Source organism: Halichoerus grypus, chromosome 5, assembly GCF_964656455.1.
Source record: "Halichoerus grypus chromosome 5, mHalGry1.hap1.1, whole genome shotgun sequence".
Lineage (NCBI taxonomy): Eukaryota > Metazoa > Chordata > Mammalia > Carnivora > Phocidae > Halichoerus > Halichoerus grypus.
In genome coordinates, this window is record NC_135716.1 from 171,493,321 (window position 1) to 171,518,463 (window position 25,143).

The 25,143-nt window shown below is 40.8% G+C and overlaps 1 protein-coding gene across 4 annotated transcripts in view; it reads right to left on the minus strand.

Annotated features, from left to right (window-relative positions):
• CDC42 (cell division cycle 42) overlaps window positions 1-24,617 on the minus strand; it is a 48,232-nt gene extending 23,615 nt beyond the window's left edge. For 2 of the 4 annotated variants that reach the window (XM_078073678.1, XM_078073681.1), the window contains exon 1: window positions 24,514-24,617. The gene's annotated coding sequence lies outside the window, so the exon portion shown is untranslated. Of the gene's footprint in view, window positions 1-9,969; window positions 10,163-12,261; window positions 12,420-24,513 lie in introns of all 4 variants that reach the window. The other 2 variants (XM_078073679.1, XM_078073680.1) reach the window with 2 other exon arrangements.
• Between the last annotated feature and the right edge of the window lie 526 nt (window positions 24,618-25,143).

A 25,143-nucleotide genomic window follows, 5' to 3' on the forward strand; every position in this document is an offset into this window, starting at 1 on the left:
AAAAACAAACATGATCAGTGCAAATGGAGTGGCAAGTATGTACCTATGACAGCTGCCAGCACTGGAAAGAGGAAGGGAGAGGAGGAAGCAAGAAACAGGAGCTAAGTTCATTTCCTATTTCTTCACCCTGCAGACAACTACTAGATTTTATTGGGAGAAGGGAAGAAGAATTAGTAAGACAGAGTTTGCTCTTCCCCTTTCTATAGTCCCATAAATCTTTCATTTCTCAGGCTTCCTGACCTAAGCTCAGCAATCGGTCAGAAACTGGTTTTGGGTCCCCTGTTAAAAGCATTGGTTCAACAGGAACCGACAGATGTTGGCGAGGATGCGGAGAAAGGGGAACCCTCCTACACTGTTGGTGGGAATGCAAGCTGGTGCAGCCACTCTGGAAAACAGTATGGAGGTTCCTCAAAAAGTTGAAAACAGAGCTACCCTACGACCCAGCAATTGCACTACTGGGTATTTACCCCAAAGATACAAATGTAGTGATCCAAAGGGGCATGTGCACCCCAATGTTTATAGCAGCAATGTCCACAATAGCCACAATATGGAAAGAGCCTGATGTCCACCAACAGATGAATGGATAAAGAAGATGTGGTGTATGTATGTGTGTATATATATATATACACACATACACACACACACACACACACACACACACACACACACACACACACACTGGAATATTATGCAGCCCTCAAAAAATGAAATCTTGCCATTTGCAACGATGTGGATGGAACTGGAGGGTATTATGCTAAGCAAAAAAAGTCAAACAGCGAAAGACAACTATCATATGATCTCACTGGTATGCGGAATTTGAGAAACAAGGCAGAGGATCATAGGGGAAGGAAGGGGAAAATGAAACAAGACAAAACCAGAGAGGGAGACAAACCATAAGAGGCTCTTAATCTCAGGAAACAAACTGAGGGTTGCTGGAGTGGAGCGGGGTGAGAGGAATGGGGTGGCTGGGCGATGGACATTGGGGAGGGTATGTGCTATGGTGAGCTCTGTGAATTGTGTAAGACTGATGAATCACAGACCTGTACCCATGAACAAATAATACATTATATGTTAATTAAAAAAAAAAAAGCATTGGTTCAAGAGTCAGACTGGGTCTACCACTCTATCTAGGTGACTTTAGGCAAGTTACATAACTTCTCTGTGGTTGTTTTCCCTTCTCTAAAAATGAAATAGACCTTCTTCATAGAGTACGTTGATTAATACATGTAAGGAATTTAGAACAGTGCCTGGCATACAGTAAATGCTTACTAAATGTTAGCTATAACTCTTGAATGATTAAAGGCACTTTTAAGTCAATATAAATTTTAAAACATCAACGATTCCAACCCACTTAGAAAAGAGCACGTAGATTTTTTTATTTCCAAAATAATTATTGATAGTACATAGCACTTACTATGTGCTATATACTGTTCTATATACAATTACTCATTGTTCTTACTACAAATGTAGTCAAATTTAGCTGTAACTACAAAGGTAGTCGAGTTGCAATTTAATTAAGACTATTCTACAAAGCATTTGACATGTATTAAAAAGTCAGCAGATGGGGCGCCTGGGTGGCTCAGATGGTTAAGCATCTGCCTTCGGCTCAGGTCATGATTCCAGGGTCCTGGGATCGAGCCCCACATCGGGCTCCTGGCTCAGCAGGGAGCCTGCTTCTCCCTCTCCCTCTGTCTCCCCCCCTGCTCATGCTCTCTCTCTCTGTATCTCTCTGTCTCAAATGAATAAATAAAATCTTTGAAAAGAAAAAAAAAAAAAAGTCAGCAGATGACCCACAGATGGGGAGGGAGCAGGCAACCAGGGAAAAGACTTTTGGCTTTGCAATACATACAACGCCAGCTTCAGCAACATGGAAATAACTAGGCCAGACAGGTCTGTATCCTATGTTAGCTTCCTTTTTAAAAAATGTCAAATCACTATAGCAGCAAAGAGGCTATGTAGTACCAATTACCGTTTTGCTATCCAGAGTGGCTAGAAAAGTTATTTTACATCAATAACTAAACACTCTAATACTGAAGTTCAATCATACCAGCACTTAGAACTGGGGCTGGGCAACTTTAAGCATAAAAAGCGAGTCTGCCAATCATAAGCAAAATAAATTGTGAAATAAGACGTATCTTCCACATGCCTTCCCAGTACCCACAGTTCCACCACACAGCGACACCAAAACCTGTCTCCTAGGTTCTTAAATGCTTTAGAGATCCAATTCCCTGTTGAGAATCTCAGAACTACAGCCCCTTTAACTTTTCCGGAGTCCTTGAGCTCTAAATTTAAAGAAGCCATGGAACCCTTTCTGCATTATCATTATTACTGGCTGGCTGCCCACTAAACTCCACTAGACAATCCAGTCCCTAGGGAAAAGATCTGTATGGGGGAAAAGGAGGCTCCTAGCTACAGATGCCCCATGCCCAGTGGTTCATTCTAGGCACAAAGCACAAACAGTGCATGAAAAGATTTGAAGATTAAGTTTTGCTAATAACGAGCATCTTTCGTAAAAAATGTATATTCTCAGATTATAAAACTATGTCAAATATTAATGGTAAACAAAGTGAATGAAAAGCAAGTTTAAAAAGGGAAAAAGATAAAAGAAAAAGAGAGAAAGAAAGAAAGAAAGAAAAAGAAAAGGGAAGGAAGGAAGGAAGGAAAGAAAGAAAGAAAAGAAAAGAAAGGAGAAAGAAAGAAAGAAAGAAAGAAAGAAAAGCAAGTAAATTTTTTGGTAATTTCACTGTGGTAAAAATAAGTTCTGGTCTTTCTCCTGGGTTCCTGGTACAGAGCTCCTAAAACCCCTGGAATTCCCTAGATGACAGGAATGTCTTTAGTCTTTCATAATGACCCCTTCCATCACAGAAGAGTTTATGCTAATGTAACTTAGGGCCACATTAGGGTGGGGCCCCCAGGCAGCTTCGGGAAGGGACTGCTCACCAGAAAGACCAAGTGATTAAAGACCTGGAAGTTTACCAACCTCAGGAAGGGGCACTGAGAAGCCCACTGGAGATTGAGCTCTGTGAAAACTCTTGAACAAAGAGATCTGGAGCAAGTTGGTGAACACAAGATGGTGAACACAAGCATGTGGAGGAAGGAGTGTGCCATGACAAGGAAGGAGTGTGCCATGACGAGGAAGGACACAGAAGCTTTGAGCCCCACCCCCACCCCACCCCTTGTCCTATACATCTCTTCCATTTGACTACTGAGCTGTATCCTTAACAATAAATGAGTAAATGTATTTTCTTGAGTTCTGTGAGTCATTCTAGTGAACTGTCAAACCTGAGGGGGGTCAGGGGAACAGGCTAGGCAGAAGGGTAGACAGCCTGAACACCCCATTCACAACTCGTGCCTGAAATGGAAGCAGTCTTGTGGGATAAGCAGTCTTGTGGTATAAACTGTGGGGTTTGGACTCACTCTTAGAGTCAGTGTCAGAACTGAACTGACAGAAGTGGTATCAGAAAAAAAGACAGTTTTCACACTAATGTGAAATACACCAAAAATAATACTGTTTTCATTCTAAATACATTTCTCCCCGAAGTAACCCATTTTCATACCTAGGATACAGGAAAGAAGAGGCACTACACAAATCAAGACAAATAGTGACCCTGAATTTCATAAGCCTTCCTTACCTATCCAATGGTGTGGCTGCAGGATTAGACATAACAAAATCAGCACCACTTGTCTCTCAATCTACTATCCAGTCACTTCAGAGAGTACTTTATATAACCTTTTGCTGTAAATTATAGCAGCACACACAAAGCGTAATTTTTAAAACATCTGCCCATGTGATTGTTAAGTAACCCAAAACAAAGTACTCAAACTACAGAGATGTATCCCATGCATTCACATGTATGCAGGTGTTCTAACTCATCATCTTGTTTGGTTCTCCTATTACACCTCCATCATAATTACCTTTCTCCCCCAAAACAAACAATACACTATTAAAGGAATGTTTTTAAACCTTGAAATAAATGTTAAGCTTCAAACAAAATTTAAGAGAGATTAATTATATGAGTTTAATAATAAGTTTTTTTTTAGAAATGAACTTAACGCCATCATTTTGCAGATATTCTGGCCTAAAAGCAAAGGACTTACCCTAAAGCCAGATTGTTAACACCCATGGATCCTGATATTTTTCCAACTCTTCAGACTTCAAGCAAATAAAGAACACACCACATAAAGACTGTTCTTTTTGAACTTTATAACTTGTTTTCAGAGTCCTTAGTAAACAGCAAATAATCTTAGAAAACTTTGGCATTCATTTAAAAACCTAAAGCAATACAGCTACTGCTCAAAGTTATTTGCCCTAATAAAAATCCAAAAGAAAGGGCACCTGGGTGGCTCAGTCGGTTGAGCGTCTGCCTTCGGCTCGGGTCATGATCCCAGGGTCCTGGCATCGAGGCCTACATCGGGCTCCCTGCTCAGCAGAGAGCCTGCTTCTCCCTCTCCCTCTGCCTGCTGCTCTGCCTACTTGTGCCCTCTCTCTGTCAAATAAATAAATAAAATCTTAAAAAAAAAAAAAAAATCCAAAAGAAGCTTAATATGATCAGCAGTATGCCTGTTTTCAATAATAAGTGTATCCATTCCATTTGAAAAATAAAATTAGAATTCTGTAAAATATCTTTCAATTACTAAAAAGTAGACAACCCTATGTTGGTAAAGATAGTCCCTTGTGGGTCCCTTATGCTCCTATACATCTGGCTGGGTATGCTAAGAAATACAAGGTCCTGACCACCCCACCCAGGCCACACTGTAGGGTTATGTTTGCAGCAAACGACCTTGAAAAAGACAGTAATGTCTCCTTCTAGGAGAAAGAGCAGGCTTACTTCCTGCTTGCTATTAAACAGTGGGTTCCCCAAGCTCAACGTGAGCTCCTCAGCTGTGACACAAACCCACTGCATCTCCCAACCGAAGTCTTAGGGGCAAAGAGAAAATACAGACACTTATCTGCTGCTGGCTGTGCCTTTAGTAATTAAATTCTTTGTCTCTGACCCAGGAGTCTCATGTCTTCAGCCAGCATCCATAAAACAGTATCAGGCTAACATATTAGCTTTAAGGAGAGTAAAATAAAATCCCAGACCTATTTACTTGATTGAGCTTTGTGAGACATCATCATTTTGTTGTGAATTTAAGTTTTGTATGTAAGTAATATAGCTTAGTTTCTTACACTAATTACTAGATACACGGTCTTATATTTTATTCATTACTCAAATTTTTTCTTTACAGAAAATCCTCCTGAAATAATCTTAAAGTTTTTTTCCACCTTCTCCTCCACAGTCCCAAGCCAGCTAGCACATCTTCTCTAGAAATAGGATGTTTTAGTTTGTTTATGGTTCCATCTTCTAGGTGTCTACTCTAACAGGAAGAAATTAGTAAAGGCCAGAATCCTACCATCAAGAAAGGGGGTAAGGTAAGCGAGGTGGTTCCTCATAGTGAGGATATAAAAATGAGGGAAATGATGTATTATTAATTTGTTTTGCTCTAAAGTAATAAGGCTAATAAAATTTTTAACTTTAAAAAAAATACCTTATTTTGTTCTCTCCTATCCTTGAAAAGCTGTGAATAACATTATTTTCCCCCAAAATTCCATTTATTCACCCCTAGAATTAAGTCTAGAATTACACAAATCTAAAGGACAAGGTCTTCATGGTAGTGTCCAAAAGCCCTGTTGCTTTTCTCTTGATTTTTGACCCAAGACTGGTGCATATATGCTAAATTGGTAGATATTTTACCAAAAAACTGTCAAAAAAAAATCAGAGAAGTAGACCCAGGCAGAATGTAAGTGGTAACAGCACTACTACAGCTTTTCACTGCTATAAGATACTGGGGCTTCTCCCCTAAATGTACTTTTCAGATCTTGCATAAAACAAAAGTACCTTTGGGTTTTTGACAAATAGCATCTCGAGTTCTTTGTGCATAGATCTCACCCACAGAATGGCTGCGAAACTCCTAGTATCTCCAGGTGCCAAATAAATGCATTAATATAGGGGCACCTGGGTGGTTCAGTCGGTTAAGGGTCCAACTCTTGATTTCGGCTCAGGTTGTGATCAGATTGAGCCCTGCATAGGGCTCCACACTGTGTGTGGAGCGTGCTTGGGATTCTCGCTGTCCCTTTCTCTCTGCTCCACCTCCTACCCACCGCCCCTTCCCCATACATGCACACACTCTCTTTCAAAAAAAAAAAAAAAAAAAAGCATTAATAAATACAGAGTGTCAGATGGCAAATATTAACCACTCTAAAGCAATTATTCAAATTCCTCCATTTTCTGCCACTTGTGAAAGAAACTGATACATGTGAAATCACAAACTACGTAAGAGAAAAGGGTTCTATGGGTCCTCGGGTTGACAAAAATGAAGGATTCTATGGGTCCTCAGGGTGACAAAAATGAAGCCACTGTAAAGAGAAAAAGTGCTTGAGAGCAACCCGCATAAAGTAAAAGATTACGAGTCTACATGGTAAAAGATGATTTCCACAGTGCTAGAAGTTTGTGTCAGCTTCATTTATGAAAATGACTTCATTCCAAAATGTCTAATCCAAGAAGAACATAAGTCCTTATTTTTACTATATTGAGTTTTCCTTCCTCAAACTGGCAAAAACAAAGGGATACTAACCAGAGTGATCATTTTATATTATAGTGACAAAAAAAAAAGTTTAAAAATCCAATTAGCAAATATTTAAATAAGATACATAATTTTTAAATTTAACATTTCCAAGAAATTTGGTAAAACTGAAGAGTATGTAATAATGTATAAGAGTACTATTTAATTAGAAGAGAACTGAAATTACAGTAAGATTTTCCCTCAAAATATTCAAGACTTGTAAATTTGGGAAGGGAGGAGGGGGACATCCAAAATTTGTTCTCCAACGAAACAGACAGCATCAGCAGGTAAAACTACAGAAGTTGCTCCATAGATCATACATTCACAAGGCATTATTTGCTTAACAGTGAGAAAGCCTCTGGGTTTGTTCTCTGTAATGAGAACCACTTCACAGTGTAAACAGGTACTAGTAGTATTGTGTCCAACTTACAATTCCAGGAGGAAAGGCACAACTTGACAAAAAAATTTTTTTGGATCCTAAGGTCATCTGCAATAACACAAACTTTTGATAACAGTCTTGATCTACTTTTCCACATAGAAGGGGACTTCTCCACTTAAAACACCTAATACGTGCCATCATTGTCCTATACATAGCCATATCCCACCCTGTGCCTGGAACAAAGTTCATGTCCTCTTGGGGCAACGGCCCTAAGTGGAGTATCCAGACAATAAACAAGTAAGTAACACCTACACCACCACCACCACCCCCAAACACACACACTCTTCCTTTGTAACAATACTGACACCCTCATATGCAATTTTCCCATTCCGGTCTCTTAATTAAGGGCAATATCATTCTATGCTCTTAAGAAAGGGCAAGGAAATATTAAACACATTCAAAGTTCCCCTCAGTTTCATGCAAAAGAACAGATAACTATGGGCTCCTGGCTGGCTCAGTTGGTAGAGCATGAGACTCTTGATCTCAGGATTGTGAGTTCAAGCCCCACGTTGGGTGTAGAGATTACTTAAAAACAAAATCTTTAAAAAACAACAACAACAAAAGAATGGATAACTGAAGATAAGGGCATTTTGCTTATCCCAAATCTCAAATCTGAGTTTGTCATAGCTCTGAGGTCTAGACAGAGAAAAAAACAGGGAAAAAACAGGACCAAAATTGTTCAACCAGCTTCCATGCATCTATTCTGCCCATCTAATCAATTGCCAATTGCCTGGTACTATTTAAATTATCCATTCATCTGCTGAAGGGCATCTCGGCTCTTTCCACAGTTCGGCTATTGCGGACATTGCTGCTATGAACACTGGGGTGCACATGGGCCTTCTTTTCACTACATCTGTGTCTTTGGGGTAAATACCCAGAAGTGCAATTGCTGGGTCATAGGGTAGCTCTATTTTTAATTTTCTGAGGCACCTCCACACTGTTTTCCAAAGTGGCTGTACCAACTTGCATTCCCACCAACAGTGTAAGAGGGTTCCCCTTTCTCCACAACCTCTCCAACATTGTTGTTTCTAGCCTTGTCGATTTTTGCCATTCTAACTGGTGTAAGGTGGTATCTCAGTGTGGTTTTGATTTGAATTTCCCTGATGGCTAATGATGATGAACATTTTTTCATGTCTGTTAGCCATTTGTATGTCTTCTTTGGAGAAGTGTCTGTTCATGTCCTCTGCCCATTTTTTGACTTGACTATTTGTTCTTTGGGTGTTGAGTTTGAGAAGTTCTTTATAGATCATGGATACCAGCCCTTTATCTGTAGTGTCATTTGCAAATATCTTCTCCCATTCTGTGGGTTGCCTCTTTGTTTTGTTGACTGTTTCCTTTGCTGTGCAGAAGCTTTTTATCTTGATGACGTCCCAAAAGCTCATTTTTGCTTTTGTTTCACTAGCCTCTGGAGATGTATCTTGAAAGAAGTTGCTGTGGCCGATGTCAAACATTCAACAGATGTCAAACATTCAACAGATGAATGGATAAAGAAGATGTGGTCCATATATACAATGGAGTATTACTCAGCCATCAGAAAGGATGAATACCCAACTTTTACATCAACATGGATGGGACTGGAGGAGATTATGCTAAGTGAAATAAGTCAAGCAGAGAAAGTCAATTATATGGTTTCACTTATTTGTGGAACATAAGGAATAGCACGGAGGACATTGGGAGAAGAAAGGGAAAAAGAAGAAAGGGAAAAATGAAGGGGGGAAATCGGAGGGAGAGATGAACCATGAGAGACTATGGACTCTGAGAAACAAACTGAGGGTTTTAGAGGGGAGGGGGTGGGGGATGGGTTAGCCCGGTGATGGGTATTAAGGAGGGCACGTACTGCATGGAGCACTGGATGTTATACGAAAACAATCAATCATGGATCACTACATCAAAAACTAATGATGTATTGTATGGTGACTAACATAATAAAATTAAATTAAAAAATAGTAAAATAAATTATCCTTATACGGTTTGTACTTATTTCAAAGTCTAAGCCTTTATTCACATCATCTCTAAACCCTGGATGTCTGACCTTACAACTCCTCCTATTTCTATCCTAGCTTTCCACCCCCAGTACCTTATCTGAGACACCTTCCCTAACTATTAAAACCGCCCTAATTCTCTGAACCCCCATGGCAAGGCCCTTCTTAGTCCTTAGATCTCATTTCATACTCGCTCTTCGCTTCCCATGCTCTAACTACACAGGCTTCTTTCTATTCCTCCAATATGCCCTGTCCTTCCTGCAGATCTTTATACTTGCCAGTACTGTTCCCCCTGCTCTTAAAGCTGCTGACTTCTGCAGATCTCAGCTCAAATCATCCTCTTCTCAGAAAAGCCTCCCCTGAGCACACTATCCCCAGTAATATCCAGCTTCCTCCCTCCTTACTTCTCTCATATTACTCTGTTTATTTCCTTTATAGTATGGTCATAATCTATAATTATCTTGTTTGTTATACTGCAGTAAAGGAGACATAAAAAATAAGGACATCTCTATAAAGGTAGGGACTCTGCTGTGTTGCCAGAATACAGTTCAATTCTGAACACAAAACAGGCACTCACCAAACAAATGAATCACACAACTCAGTACTGGATCATGCTGGTTTTATTCACGTGTTTATTCTAATAGATTTTAAGCTCTCTGAAAAACTAAGCTTGCACTTCCCAAGGGACCTAATGCAGTACTGACCTTATATTAAGGGGAAAAAAATTTTTTAAATTTAAAAAAAAAACTTTAAAAAATCTTGCTAAAGTTAATAACATGAAAAAAGCATGGGATTTCTAAAGACAGGCAAATATGGGTTCAAATCTTAGCTCCACTTCAGTATGTGTGATCCTAGCAAGTTACTTCACTTGTACACAGTAAGTTTCTCATCTACGAAGTAACATCTATCTAACTTACAAAATCTACTAAGTAACATCTAACTTACAAAACCGCCATAAAGAGAAACGATGTATAGGGGCGCCTGGGTGGATCAGTTGTTAAGCATCTGCCTTCAGCTCAGGTCTTGATCCCAGGGTCCTGGGATCGAGCCACACATCCGGCTCCTTGCTCAGCGGGGAGCCTGCTTCTCCCTCTGCCTGCCGCTCCCCCCTGCTTGTGTTCCCTCTCTCGCTGTGTCTCTGTCAAATAAATAAATAAAATCTTAAAAAAAAAAAAAGAGAAATGATGTATATAAAGCAACTAATATATCACTTGGCACAGAATAAACACCTAATATGGCATTCTCAACCCCAACTAAAACTTGCAAAAACCAAAATGGCCCTAAGATAAAGATCAGAACTACAACTGTTAAATGAAAGCATCGAAACACTATAAATAAGAGGAAACGCAGAAAAATCCTCACTTCTTGACAGGCTTATTTGCTAAATTAATCCTTTCTAAAATCCCCATACTCGGATCTTGAACAGTTTAAACTAAATGTCATGTGTGTAGTCAGAGGATTCGGAATGTTACAGAAAGGGTTGTAATCCGACTCTATTTTAAGAAGAGATAAATTAACATAAGTTAATTCTACAACAAGTATTTATCGGGTCTCTAATATGCTCAAGGAAGACAATCTAGTTGTCTAGCACAGAGTAGTTGTCAAGCACAGAGGCTTTCAAGTCAAGCAGCCCTGAACTCATATCCCCCTTCTCGTGCAACTTTGGGCAAGCTAGTCAACCCCTCTAAGACTTTGTTTCTCCAGGGGCGCCTGGGTGGCTCAGTCGGTTGAGCGTCTGCCTTCGGCTTAGGTCATGATCTCAGGGTTCTGGGATAGAGCCCCATGTCGGGCTCTCTGCTCTGCGGGGAGTCTGCTTCTCCCTCTGCCCCTCACCCCTCTCATGCTCTCTCTCTCTCTCTCAAATAAATAAAATTAAATTTAAAAAAAAAAAGACTTTGTTTCTCCAACCATAGAACAGAAATAGTATTAACATCATAGGTTGTAAGAATTAACTGAGTTACTCTTCTGTAGAGCACTTAACACTCAAATATGAGCTCTTCTTTATCATTGTAAAGTAACCCAGATAAGCAATCAATTTAGAATCTGATTATCTAGACAATCTTGTATAGGGGGTTGTGTTTATACTCCATCAAAGTGCTAAGTGAAAGCCAACCATGTACTCTTCAAAACAAAATCTGGTTTTGGATTAGGACATAATACACAAGACAAATTTTTGCTTTCAAATCAACAGAAAAATAAGAAACAAGGCTTCCCCATCTGGGCAAACACCTACCAAATTTAACATGTACATTCTTTGACCCAGAAACTCCATTTCTCCAAGTATGCAAAGAGGTAAGCATAAGGATATTTACCACAGCCTTGCTTACAGGAACAAAAACAGAAGACTACCTACGTGTGAACTAACAGAGGACTGGTAAGTTATAACACAAAGGAATATTACACAACTATTAAAAAGAATGAACAACAGTGCCTGTTATAGACAAAACTGTGCCCCCCCCCCCGAATGTTTATGTTGAAGTCCTAACCCCCAGTACCTCAGAATATATGACAGTATTTGGACATAGAGCCTTTAAAGAAGTAATTAAGGTAAAATGAAGTCATATTGGTGGGCCCTAACCCAACATGGCTGGTATCCTTATAAGGAGATTAGTACCAAACAAAGAGGGAAGATCAGATGAAGACACTAAGTCAGCTACCTATAGGGGCGCCGGGGTGGCTCAGCATCGGGCTCCCTGCTCCATGGGAAGCCTGCTTCTCCCTCTCCCACTTCCACTGCTTGTGTTTCCTCTCTCGCTGTCTCGCTCTGTCAATTAAATAAAATCTTTAAAAAAAAAAAATTTTTTTTTAAATAAATAAATAAATGTCAGCTACCTATAAGCCAAGAGAGAAGCCTTTAGAAGAAACTAGACCTGTCAACACCTTGATCTTGGGCTTCTAACCTCCAGGACTGTCAGGAAATAAATTTCTACTATTTAAATCATCTAGTCTTTGTTATGGCAGCCCTAGCAAACTAAACAGTGCCAACATGGAAGACCCCCAAAATGTATTAAGTTTTTAAAATGCAGGGGCACCTGGGTGACTCAGTTGTTTAGCATCTGCCTTCAGCTCAGGTCATGATCCCACGGTCCTGGGATCAAGCCCCGCATCAGGCTCCCCTGCTCAGTGAGGAGCCTGCTTCTACCTCTCCCTCTGCGTGCTGCTCCCCCTACTTGTGCTCACTCTGTCAAATACATAAATAAAATCTTTAAAAGAAAAAGTTTTTAAAATGCAAAGTACATGGGGCATCTGGGTGGCTCAGTCAGTTAAGCATCCGACTCTTGATTTTGGCTCAGGGTCGTGGGATCAAGCCCCACATCAGGCTCCATCCTCGGTGGGGAGTCCGCTTGAGATTCTCTCTCTCCCTCTCCATCTGTCCCTCTTACATTTGTATTCCCCTTTAAAAAAATAATTCCACTTTAGACAATTTACCCAAAATGAATAAAATAGTTTATCAAGAAACAACAGAATGCTATTTACAGTAAAATAGTTAATGCAAGAGACAAGTGATTAAGTAACAATATACACAAGATGAAATGCTATACATATTAAAAATAGTTGTGAAGACTACCAACGTGATAACACGATATTATTAAAAACACATATTATTGGGGCACCTGGGTGACTCAGTTGGTCAGGTGTCTGCCTTCAGCTCAGGTCAAGATCCTAGAGTTGTGGGATCGAGCCCCATGTCAAGCTCCCTGCTCAATGGGGAGCCTGCTTCTCCCTCTGCCCCCCTCCCTTCACTCATGCTCTCTCTCTCATGTTCTCCCAAATATTTAAAAACAAACATATATTATCACTAATTGTTAAAATTTTGAGTTCTCATGTGTAAAAAAAAAAAAAAATGCAAAAGGCGTTAAACAGTAGCTACGTTGGCATGTGTGTGGGGGTCACTTAAAGAACAAGACCCAAGCACCTACCAGATCTTATGCAATCTTCCCTGCATCAGGACACAAGTTGGGACTTAGAGCATGTTACAATAGGCTTCTGTTCTTCCAAGAAACAACTCTATTAGCTGTAAGTCAGCAAGATATTTAAGTGCCTGTTATAGCACTACATTGGGTAAGACAGAAACCCTGCCTTTAAAGGCCTTCAAAACATTTCAATAATTTACTGAATGCCTGCCTACTCTGTGCCAAACACTATGCTAAACAGTTTTACATACATCATATATCACATCGTATATTTTACTGGTTTTAAGCATTACAGGGGAACACAGTTATAGTAGTCTTGCTAAAAAATTACACTATAAACTACAAGTGCCACAGATTTTCAAAAGAGTAATGATAAATATGGGAGAGTGGTCTAGAAGAATGTTAGAATAAATCTCTAGTTAAATGGAGTATGAGCAGAAAGAGTACAAGTAGTGCCAACCTGCAAAGTGGAAGAAACAAAAAAAACTGGCTAAGTCCAAGTCATATAGACTCTGAAAGCTTAGCAGAGGAGTTTTCATTTAACCTGGGTAGGAAACTCATGAAGAACAGCTTTGTTTTAGACTATCAATCTTGTACCTGTATCCCAAGGTGGACTGTCAAAGGTAACAAGATAAAGTAAAGTAACTCAGCTAAGAAACTACTTTAATAATGAAGGATATGCACTAGGGTAGAAGCATGGAAAAAGAGTAGAAATAGTTGATGGGTTTGGGAGTGGAGGATGGGTTTAGGAAGATGGCAAATTATGAGGAATTTTTTTATTTTAGGAAATTAGAGGACTGGTTTGTACCCACAAATGGAGAAGTTAGAAGAAGAAACCTTAAGGTCAGGCTATATGTTCTTAAAGCCCTCTTGTAAGAAAACACACAATAGCCTTTTCACAATCAGTACACAGTAACTTGGTCCGAAGTCTTATCAAGGATGAAATCACGAGGCAGCCTGTATCAGAAATCCCACATACAAGCATACATTTGCAGCAAAAAATAAGTCACTATATTCCCAAGGCAACAACATACACTGTAAAATGAATGACAAGCTGGGAAACTTTCCTTTGAAAAATTACCAAGTGACATGCCAACTACAAAACTAACCATGACTTCCTTTGTTACATCTGATGAGGCAGAGGTACCTTCATTCAGATTCTCATAGAATCTGTCTTACAAACCACAAGCCATATTTTAAAAGAAGACAAGATTACCAAGGCTCTAAATCAAAAAAGTCTACCAATTTTGATGCAGAATTTATTGTTAATGGGGTGAACTTTGACAGAAGCATTCAACCATATACTTCAAGGCATAGTTCGACAAAAATAATAAGAGCAGCTGTAACACTGGCACCAAAGTCCGTGTCAATGCAGGACACCAAAGTCCATGTCAATGCAGGACACCGGGAAGGAGGGCAGACGTTTCAGTTTGGTTGCACAGATTAAGTGTATTTTATCCACTCTCAGAGAGCAAGAGAAACAAAAACAACAAAGAAAGAGTTGCAAATACTCTGAAAAATAACCAATATGTGTTGGCAACAAATCTGCCTTTTCAAGAGCACTTTCAAACCAAAGCAACACCATCAAAGCACAAACTTCTACTTTGACCATCAATTGTTTCTATGGTTAATATACCGGGAAACTAAGCTACTAAAATGGTACTCCAAATGCATTATGAAATACACTTGCTTCATGTTCATTTTTAAAGATTTCCTATAAACTTAAGCGTAACAGTACTTGCCACTGATTAAAAGCAGTTACATTTGTTCTCTCTAGAATGCTCTTGCCTGGATAGCTCATTCAGTCATCCCCACAGGTCTTTGCTTGAATGTCAGTTTGGAGAACTCCTCTACCTTATTTTTTTTTTTTTTTAAGATTTTTATTTACTTGATAGAGAACTCGGGAAGAGGGAGAAGCAGGCTCCTGGCTCATGCCTCATGTGGGGCTTGATCCCAGGACCCCGGGATCATGACCTGAGGCAAAATCAGATGCTTAAGCCACTGAGCCACCCAGGCAGCCCTCCTCTAATTTTAAATTGCAGCCCAAGTTCTATCAAACCCCGAAGCACTCCACTGTACCCTACCACCAGCCCTCCCTGATCATCCGCCCCTTCGTTTCTCTCCAAACTATGATGTAAATCAAGAGGGCACAGATTTGTTTGGACCTATTTCATCCACTGCTTTATCCCCAACCCCTGGAACAGTGACTGACACAGAGCAGGCACTCAGAGTTGTTGAATTCATAAATTAATAAGATAGTATGGGTGAATGATGCAGCAGGTCAAAAAACATTTTCTTTGTATTCAGAATATCCCCTTTAACGGGTCCTCTAGGCTCCTAAACCCTCTTCTGTTACTCTCTGGATAAAGAACCAAAAGCAAACAAAAATTTAATTGCTACCCTTCTGAAGAGAAAACTCATATTCCTAAGGTATAAGGCAAGTCCACAACCTGAACCAGCTGGAGTAGCTAACACCAAGTGTTTGAAGCTACCCAGTATTACTGTCAGGGAATACTCTGTCCTCTGTTCTGGGAATGCCCAATTCTACCAACTTTTAAGCTAGCAAAAAACAAACAAACAAACAAACCAAAAACAAAAACAAAAAAAAAACCCTCCTAAAAAAGCAGCATTCCTACGAATTAGGTGTATCACATTGTGATTGCAACTGTACCACAGTGAAATAGTTAATGTACATCTTACACTCAGTAGTTTTAGATAATGAAAATATATCTAATTTTGGAACAATTCACTTAGATTTAAATTAACTGAAAGTGTATAATGAACTTAAGGATTCACAAAACTGCCAAAAAATTATCTCTAGGATTTAGGTCTTCATAAAAATCTTTACCATTAATTAGTCCATTTTAAAAGGTGCTCCTATGTATTGTTTCTTTTTTTCGAAAAATTTTTACTTGGTGTTTTTTTAAATATTTGTAAAAAATCATCTCATTTTCATATTAAAAATAGAGACTGAAAGCAAGAGAGACAGATTTATATTTTATAAGAGCAAAAATTATATTAATTTCTCCAAATGAAAGTAGCAGAGGTAAAGAATCTGGTTTCAGCAGAAAACAAACTTTCGTATCTTTAACACCGGTCACATCCAGGACATGAATTAATCTTGCTCCTGAAGAAAATGTACTCAATTACTGAAAAATAGTAATTTTTTTAAAGAAATACCACAGCCCAACCTAAGTATCTAAACCTGACCTGGGTATATAAAGTTATATCTAGTTATATCTTTCCCCTCTCTCCCATCTCTGGTATAAGTGAAATGATTTTTCCTGACTCTGATTTAACTAGAACCACGGACAAGTTTTTAGGAGAATATACCTTCACTGCCATGTAATAGGTGCAACATGAAAAAAAAAAACATTCATCTAAAAGACAGGATCCGAGGTAGGAGTTTTCTTGGGGGCAGGGATGAGGAGTATGTGTGACAAGGAAGAGAAAGCAAAAGAAATGTCAAATGGTAAAATACAAAGACTTTATAGATTACTGTACAAGCTCCTGAAAAAACTTAACTTCTCATATATGTGAACAATTATTTTTTAAAAACATCATAGAAATTCTTTGAATCACAAATAAAACAATTATGAATTCTATGACTTTCAGGGGGTGCCTAGGTGGCTCAGTCGGTTAGGCGTCTGCCTTCAGCTCGGATCAGGATCTCAGGGTTCTGGGATCGAGCCCCACATCCGGCTACTGCTCGGTGGGGAGTCTGCTTCTCCCTCTCTCTGCCCCTCCCCCTGCTCATGCTCTCTGTCTCGGTCTATCTCTCTCAAATAAATAAGTAAAATCTTTTTTAAAAATAATAATAAAACAGTTATGAATTCTATGACTATCAGAACATTAAAATGTTGGCTTTGAAATAACTGCAAGCTTTTCAGAATATTGGAAAACAGTAAAATACTCTAACTAGGATCACTGATCCAAGAACAGAAGAAACTGGAGATCGTGACCTCCGTTTCAGAGGATTCACTTGCAGCCACTGGACAATCACTTCTCCAGTTCCTAATATTGGTCTGCTTCTCCCTTCCAATGCCTTGCCCCAGTTTTAAGTTGAGAGGGAGCTACTTGCCCAGAGACCCCAAAGATGTGTTTTATATATAACATACTCGGTTCAATCCCAAGAAATTGCAAATTAGCAATTTCTATGCAACACCTCTTGAGTGGGGCTTAATAAACCAAGAACAGATCATCCATGGCCTCTGCTGAAGTCTCTGTCTCTACCATTCACGTGCCTCAGGAACTTGAGAAAATTGTTCCCATTCTTCTATCCATAGCAAGCATTGTTTGGCCACACCAACAGTCCTTGAATCTAATGGAGATTAATAAACCACCAGACACCATGCCTCCCAGTTCATTTTCCCAAAACTTTAAAGGAGCAGGAAAAAAAAGGGGAGGGAGGACTCCATCAAACAAGTTTAAGAAACACTGAATTAAACAGACTCCTAACTTTTCTGAACCTTTAATAAACTTATGTAGATTAGGAATTCCCAAGATGGAGATATAATAACTACAGTTTCCAACTTGATGCCACGCCCCCTGGAAACATCCCTCAGGTATTCCGAAACACACTAGAAAAACACAGGCATTACTCTTAAAATTAAAATTATCCCCTACCCCCATTTCTACTGGTTTAGGAACCCTCAGAATGATCTAACACTCGCTTTGACCCCGTGGTGACCAGAGCAAATAAATAATATGACCTAAAATAATTCAAACATTTCCATAGCTTATATTTTGTACTATTTATTCTATTTGGACACTTTCTGAAACAAATGCGGGCATCAGATATTGACTTAAACCCTAGCACTCTAATATTCACAGAACTATTCATTTTTTTTCTCTAGTTAACTGATAAATGAAAATTTACATTCTAAAATCTAATAGTTTGGGGTGCCTGGGTGGCTCAGTTGGTTGAGCGCTGGACTGTTGATTTTGGTTTAGGTCATGATCTCAGGGTGGTGAAACTGAGCCCTGCGTCAGGCTCCATGCTCAGCGCGGATTCTGCTTGAAATTCCCTCTCTCTCCTTCTGCCTCTGCCCCTCCCCCCAGGGTCAGCTGCACTCTCTCTCCCTAAAAATAAAATATTTTAAAAATAAATAAAATCTACTAGCTTATTTAAAACCCATTAATCTTAAATTCCATAATAAAAATATGGTTTTCTGGGAATCAATGAGTGATATATAGATGGTTTAATTCCACTTCAAAAGATTCTAAAATCAAGCTCCTCTCAAGTAGCATTCAGCTAGTGAAATAAGTACTAGTTGCTACAAAAATAGGTTGTATAATGAAAATCCCACAAATACCAACAATTACTTGCTAAGAAACTTTATTGAATTACTTCTCATTCCTCTTCATCTGTTTTTTTATAAAGATTTTATTTATTTATTTGACAGAGAGAGAGAGACAGTGAGAGAGGGAACACAAACAGGAGGAGTGGGAGAGGGAAAAGCAGGCTTCCCGCTGAGCAGAGAGCCCGATGTGGGATCATGACCTAAGCCGAAGGCAGACGCTTAACGACTGAGCCACGCAGGCGCCCCTTCATCTGTTTTTATTTTTAAGATTTTATTTATTTTAAGATTTTATTCATTTATTAGAGAGCAACAGAAAGAGAGAGAGCACAAGCAGGGGGAGAGGGAGAAGCAGGCTCCCTGGAACCCTGGGACCATGACCTGAGCCAAAGGCAGACACTTAACCAATGAGCCACCCAGGCGCCCCAGCTCTTCATGGGCTTTTAAACAGATTTCAAAGCAAACCAAAATATACAAATACTCTTAAACTGCCTATCAACAAAACAAATGGATTGTGGCTGAAACCTCACTTACGCTTTCTTCTATAAGGAATCTTCTTCTCATACTCCTTAACAAGAATTAACAGCCTCCTTGTATTCTACCTCCATCTCTCCCCCCTGGTTTCATTTTCTCTTCATTGTTCTGTTCTCAATCTCTTCTGTTCCCACAAGGAACAGCAGTCATAATCTTTTTAGCTGAAAAGGATGGCTGTGCCTTAATATCCAACACTAGATGGCTTCATACTGCCACCTGAAACAGAATGGACGGACACAAGAGTGCCTGAGACACTGCTCCCCCAGCTCTCCTGGGGTCTGCAACATGTCTAGCCAGCCAAGAGGAGTCTCATCCATTCACTTCAGTGTGGCATATGAATACTTTTCTACATCTGCCTTGATTTGAAAAGGATTAGGAAACACTACTCTAAAGCATATACTGCACAAGGATAGTACTGGTGGATTTCTCCTACACCAAACAGTTTAAGGAAAAGTTATTAGAGAAAAATTCAATCTAGTCCTTTAAAAAAAGGATGGTAGCTAAATAAGACTAGATTTTAGTTATCAATATTTTCCCTTGAGATTAGAAATATGGTTTATTTCAGGAAAGAAAACAGAAAAGATTTGTTATATTTCACCAGCTAAATGCCAGCTTTGTAGTTCACCTGTTTTCATAACCAACAATTACAGGAATTATCCTTCATAACAATGTTTTCAATAAAACGTCATTTGAGTTCAAAAGTGTAACTGATATTCTAAACTAGAACTTAAGATTAGTTAGTACTAAGCGGTAAACAGTACTTTAAGAACTCTGCATTCCTGATAGTGAGCACAGACATGAGGCGATTCTACACAATACGCAAGACACTATAACTCACTTCTTTAAAAGCCAAACCGGTTTCACCCACTTTCAGATTAGGATCGTTGCAATACATACTGCTACAGTGCCTAAAAGAAACCAGTTCATACTTAAGTAGGAGGAAAAATAAAAATAAAGCACCCAACTGCTGTTTCTGAAATTCCTTAAGACATCACTCTAGCAGTCTAAAGAGGATGCTTCAAACTTTAATGTGCATAAAAATCATGTGGGTGTCTTGTTAAAATGCAGATTCTGATTCAGTGGGACTGGGATGGAACTCCAAGGTGATCTTATGCTGCCGGTCCAGAGTCCACACACTGTATTTGACTTTACACCCTTGTTTATGTAACACTCGTTAAGATAGTAGACAAAAACTTAAAGCAGGTAACAATCTCCACTTCATTTAATAATTTTTATGGTTTCATGATATTAATCTGGGGGAGGGGTGGTTAAAATTTTGATTTGAAAAAAAATTTGTTTTAATTTTGATTTGGGGGGGAAACCCAGCTTCTCAAACATGAGGGCCTGAGAGAGGTTGTAATAATAACAAGAACAAACATCTATAGAGCACTTAGTATGTGCCAGTGAATTGTCTTAAATACTTCACACAGATTAACTGATTTGATTCTCATAACAACACTGTGAGGTAGGGACTATTGCGGGCCCTGTTTTACAGAAGGTAAACCTGAGTCACAAAGACATTACTTAGACTGCACATAGATAGTAAATGCAGGATTTGAACCCAGGCAGTCTGGTTCCAGAGTCTACACCTTTAATTATGATACTAGTAGTACAGCTCCCAAGAGAGCAGAATTAAAATGGCAAATCACGGGGTGCCTGGGTGGCTCAGTCGTTAAGCATCTGCCTTGGGCTCAGGTCATGATCCCAGGGTCCTGGGAGCCAGCCCCGCGTCAGGCTCCCTGCTCCGCGGGAAGCCTGCTTCTCCCTCTCCCACTCCCCCTGCCTGTATTCCCTCTCTAGCTGTGTCTTTCTCTGTCAAATAAATAAATAAATAATCTTTATAAATAAATAAATAAATAAATAAAATAAAATGGCAAATCAGGATGGCTTACTTTTGGAGAAAATGATGCACGAGTTAAAGAGCTGAGTGAGCAACAGAGGTGACCAATGGCCAATTATTGGTGAATCCCAGGACTTAACAATATACAGTTTTTTCCTATATTAGAAACTATTTTGGACTTCAGCTAATAATAGCTAAATATGTGATAAATATTTCTCTACAGTATTTTTTGTAATGTTTTATTTTATCTATCTGAGAGAGAGAGCGTGCATTCATGAGAGAGGGAGAAGGGGTAGAGGGAGAGAGAATCTGAAGCAGACCGAGCACCGACCGCGGAGCCCCACATGTGGCTCAATCTCACCACCCTGAGATCATGATCTGAGCCAAAATCAAGAATCAGATGCTTAACCGACTGAGCCACCCAGGCGCCCCTACAATATTTTTTTAAAGGAGGAAAACACCTGGTTTCATGGGGTGCCTGGCTGGCTCAATCGGTAGAGTGTGCAACTCTTGATCTTGGGGTTGTAAGTTCGAGCTCCACACTGGGTATAGAGATTACTTAAAAATAAAATCCTAAAAAAATTAAAAACAACAACAACAACAACAACAAACACCTGGTTTAACTTCATGCAATAAGCATTCTGAGACCAATGTCCCAGGGCCAACTAGGGAAGAAGAGTTTTAACATCCAAGAATTATAATAGAAGCAGTAGCAAACATAACTGAAATAATAAGTAATGAAAACTGCTTTAACAAAAATATTTTGGACTGAAAGGATGAGTAACTAAAAGTAGAAACTGGTAAGGGACAAAGCATAACATGACCAGGAATTTGATACTGTTGAGCAAAGTGGAAAAAGTGGCAAAAATAAGCTGCCATAGCAAACAAAAGAAAGAGAGGAAAGAAGCAAACATTAAAGTCTAAATAAGAACTGGTCATCAGAAAAAACTTTCTAAGCGATGGTGAACAGTCCAGACAGTACAGCTATGGAAGACACTGGACTAAACAGATGGATAAGATCAGGCAAGAGTAGATTAGTAATCATCACTGCAATGAGACTGAATACGGATGTGGCTGCCCAAGCACAAGTCTCAGGAAATACAGTAAACAAGCCTATGGAATATGCAGAAAGAGAAAACGTTAACCCTCAGACATCATCAAATTCATTCATTTGACAAACATTTCTTGAGACCTACTATGTATCTGGCACTATTCTAGGTGCTAGGGATACAGGGGTGACCATGCCAGGTCAAAGTCCCACCCTCATATCACTTACATTCTGGTGGGGGACACTAATAGTTCTGAAAGAGAACAATGAATAAGGCATTATCATAAAAGCCTAGAATGAAGCCCTTTAATATAGGAGGATACATGGAACTATTCATGGGACGTAAGTTAACAAAATAGTAATCCCTCCTTAACCCTTATAGACTGAAGTGCTTCTCACTGTGTTCCTTATCCTCTCAAAAAGACCCTAAAAACACTAAAGAAATGCATCTAAAATGTATCTAGAAATAAAAGGACAATCTGACTTTTACTCCCAAAAATGCCTATAAATACTACTCCCAGACAGGCACAATAAATTATACTTCAAAGTTTTCCAAATGTGACAGCTCTTGAATCAAAACATTTTATTAGTGTAACCATCTTAAAAATAACTAGAAATGCTTTTCTAATAGACCAAATGCTTTTCTAAGCAGAAAAAGTATCTGAATAAAGGAAAACCAATCTTGAAATTACAGAAAATGTCAAGATTTGGTCTCGTTGGGCTTTAAGAATTTTACAGACGTTTGATTTAAGCCCGCTGACCTCCGCTGCTGTAACATGGGCCTTAGATTCACAAAAAACTTAAGTTTAACTGAATACAGGTTTTGGTTAGTATCAGAAAACATTTTAAGAGGATGTGATACCTTCCGGGTCTTGAAGAAATTACTAGAAAACAGCTCATTTTTAATACTCAGTTAACTATCAATCTCTTATCTCCTTGCCTCAGTTTAAAAACTGTAAATTTAAACCATTCTGCTATATTTTAAAAGGAAAGACGCAAATTGATGTATGTATATTTAAACTTCTTAAATGTAGAAGTCTCAAGAAATAAGGCAGCAGGGAGTGTTTTTAAAACAAAATACCACATTATGACAGATGTATTTCAGAAGATTCAAGCTCAATACCTATCCAATCATCTACAACACCTTACACACCACAAAAAGTTGATTTAAACCTACCACTTCTTTTAAGTGTTTCTTAACAAGCAATGTTCTCTCTACACACAAGAGAAACAATAAGAAAGTACTTGTTCCAACATGAACTACCCTTATTACAATGCCATTACACAATGGGATCTCATTTGCTTTACAATGCTAACATTTTTCTGTGCTATAACCCTGTAATCAATGAAGGATATACAATTGGGGATGTATGTAATATTCTGGGGAACAAATACTGTGATCCCAAAAGTCTGAAAATGTTACTTAAGTGTTTTTGGTTAAAAATCCGAAATTCGTTTTTAATCATAAAATTAAATTATCTAGCAAGCAAAGGTAAGGCCTAAAATGAACTGATTCTCTTTCCACCACACCCTTGCCACAAAAAGCGCACGTGAGCCAACTTAGGTCTGTACCGTGCATCAGTTAAGTCGTAAGGGAGAAGTTAAACAGTCTGAAAGTCATTTTGACCAAAGAAATGCTCTCACAAATCACTTCATTGGACTGCAACGGGATCTTTAAAGTTACTGCCTGCACAAGTGGCTGTAGATGCTGTCTTATCCCTGGCACAAGCTAATCTTGAGATTTTAAACCTTCCTGGCTTTTAGATGCCTTTGAGACAGCCAAAAGATTTCAAAGGATCGTCTATGAACACGATGCGTTGGGAAGCAGGCAGGATGTGCCACTGAGTGCCCAACTGAGGCTGCAAAACGCTGTCTTCATTCGGTGAGTCCCTGACTTGTAGGAGTTAAAACTCTCACCCCTTATATTGAGATGACGTAATCCTCCACACTGCATTTCTCTTGGACTTAAAGGGGAGGAAAAAACAAATGAACAAAGAAAATTTCACCCTTATAAGAGGAATTAAGCAAGCGGCAGAACGACAGTTTCGAGAGGTGGTTAGGTAACTCCCTGAAAGGGAAGCTTCAGCTGAATAAGCAAGGAGAATTGGAGAAGCAAACGGAAATGGTGCTAGGAACTCAATCTAAGGCCGGAATAAAGGAGCCTGGAGAAACAGCGACCCGGCCCGCCAGACGCGCGCCGGGCCGCGGGGCTGCGGAGGGAAGCGCGTCGCAGGCACAGCCCGGGGCAGTCCGCGAGCCGCCCCCTCCCCGGCCGCCACTTCCCCGTCGCGCTACGATTCCGCTCCCCTCCCCCCCGCCCGCCGCAAAATGTCCGCGGCGGCGCCCGGAGAAGCAGGAAGTCCAAGCCGGGGCACAGGGGACAGACCCGGCCCGGGAGCCCGAGCCACCCGCGAGCGGCTCCGCGGCCCCGGCCCTCCGTGCCCCGGCCCGCCACCCGTCCTCGGAGCCCGCGGGGCCGGGCCGGGGGGGAGGGGGCCCCAGGCGGCCGGGATGGGTGTGACCCCTTACTTCCGCCGCTCCCGGTGACAGCCCGGCCCCGCCCGCGCCCTCAGGTCGGCACCCCGCGCCGGGGCCGCGCCCCTCTCGGCGGCCGAGCGCCCCCGCCTGCCCCGCCGCCACCCTCTCCCCTCCGCTCCCCGACAGAACCCGGACCCGCGCTCCCCGGACGGCGCCGCGCGAGTCGGACACCCTTCCCCGCGCCCCGCACTCCCAGGGTTCCCGGGATCCCAGAGGCGGGGTGTCCCCACGGACGGGGAGAGGCCGGGGACCGCGCGGCGGGGACGGAACGGTGGGGGAGCCGCTCCCGCGGGGAGCCTCGGGCCCCGCACTCACCTCAGCTTCTCCGCCGGGGCGTTGGCAGCACTGCGCGGGGTCTCCTCGGCTGCCGGACAGGGGCACGCGCCTGACGTCAGCACGCAGGAGACGCAGGGTTGGGTGCCCGCGGAAGTGGGCGGGGCCCGGAGGCGAGTCCAGGCGGAACGGTTGGAGGCGGGGCCCGAGTTCATCCCCCGCCCCGGCTCTGGCCGGTTATCGCGCACGCGCCGACCGGCTCGGCTCGCTAGTTCGGTGCTAAGCTTTGCACCTCGTTCTCCGACGGTTGTGTTTGCTACAGTTATTTGCAAAGCGCTGCCACTAACAATGCTTTTGTTCCTTTCAACCTTCTGAGGCAAAGTATTATCATCCCTATTTTGCAAAAAAAGACGGAGGCTAAAAAAAAAAAAGAGACGGAGGCTTTGACTTGCTTGCGGGCAATGACTTGCCTGAGACCACCCCCTCCCAGGCCTGCATTGGGTCCTTCGTGGCGCGCCACGCTTCTCATCTGCCTACACCACACTGTCCCTCGCTCCAGTCACTTCGGCAGTCTTTTGGTTCCGGGACTTCCTCCCTGCTACAAGGCCTCGCACTGTTTCCCCTGGCTTCCTCTTCTTCAGCAGCCTTTGGTTGGCTCTCAACCCTCAAATG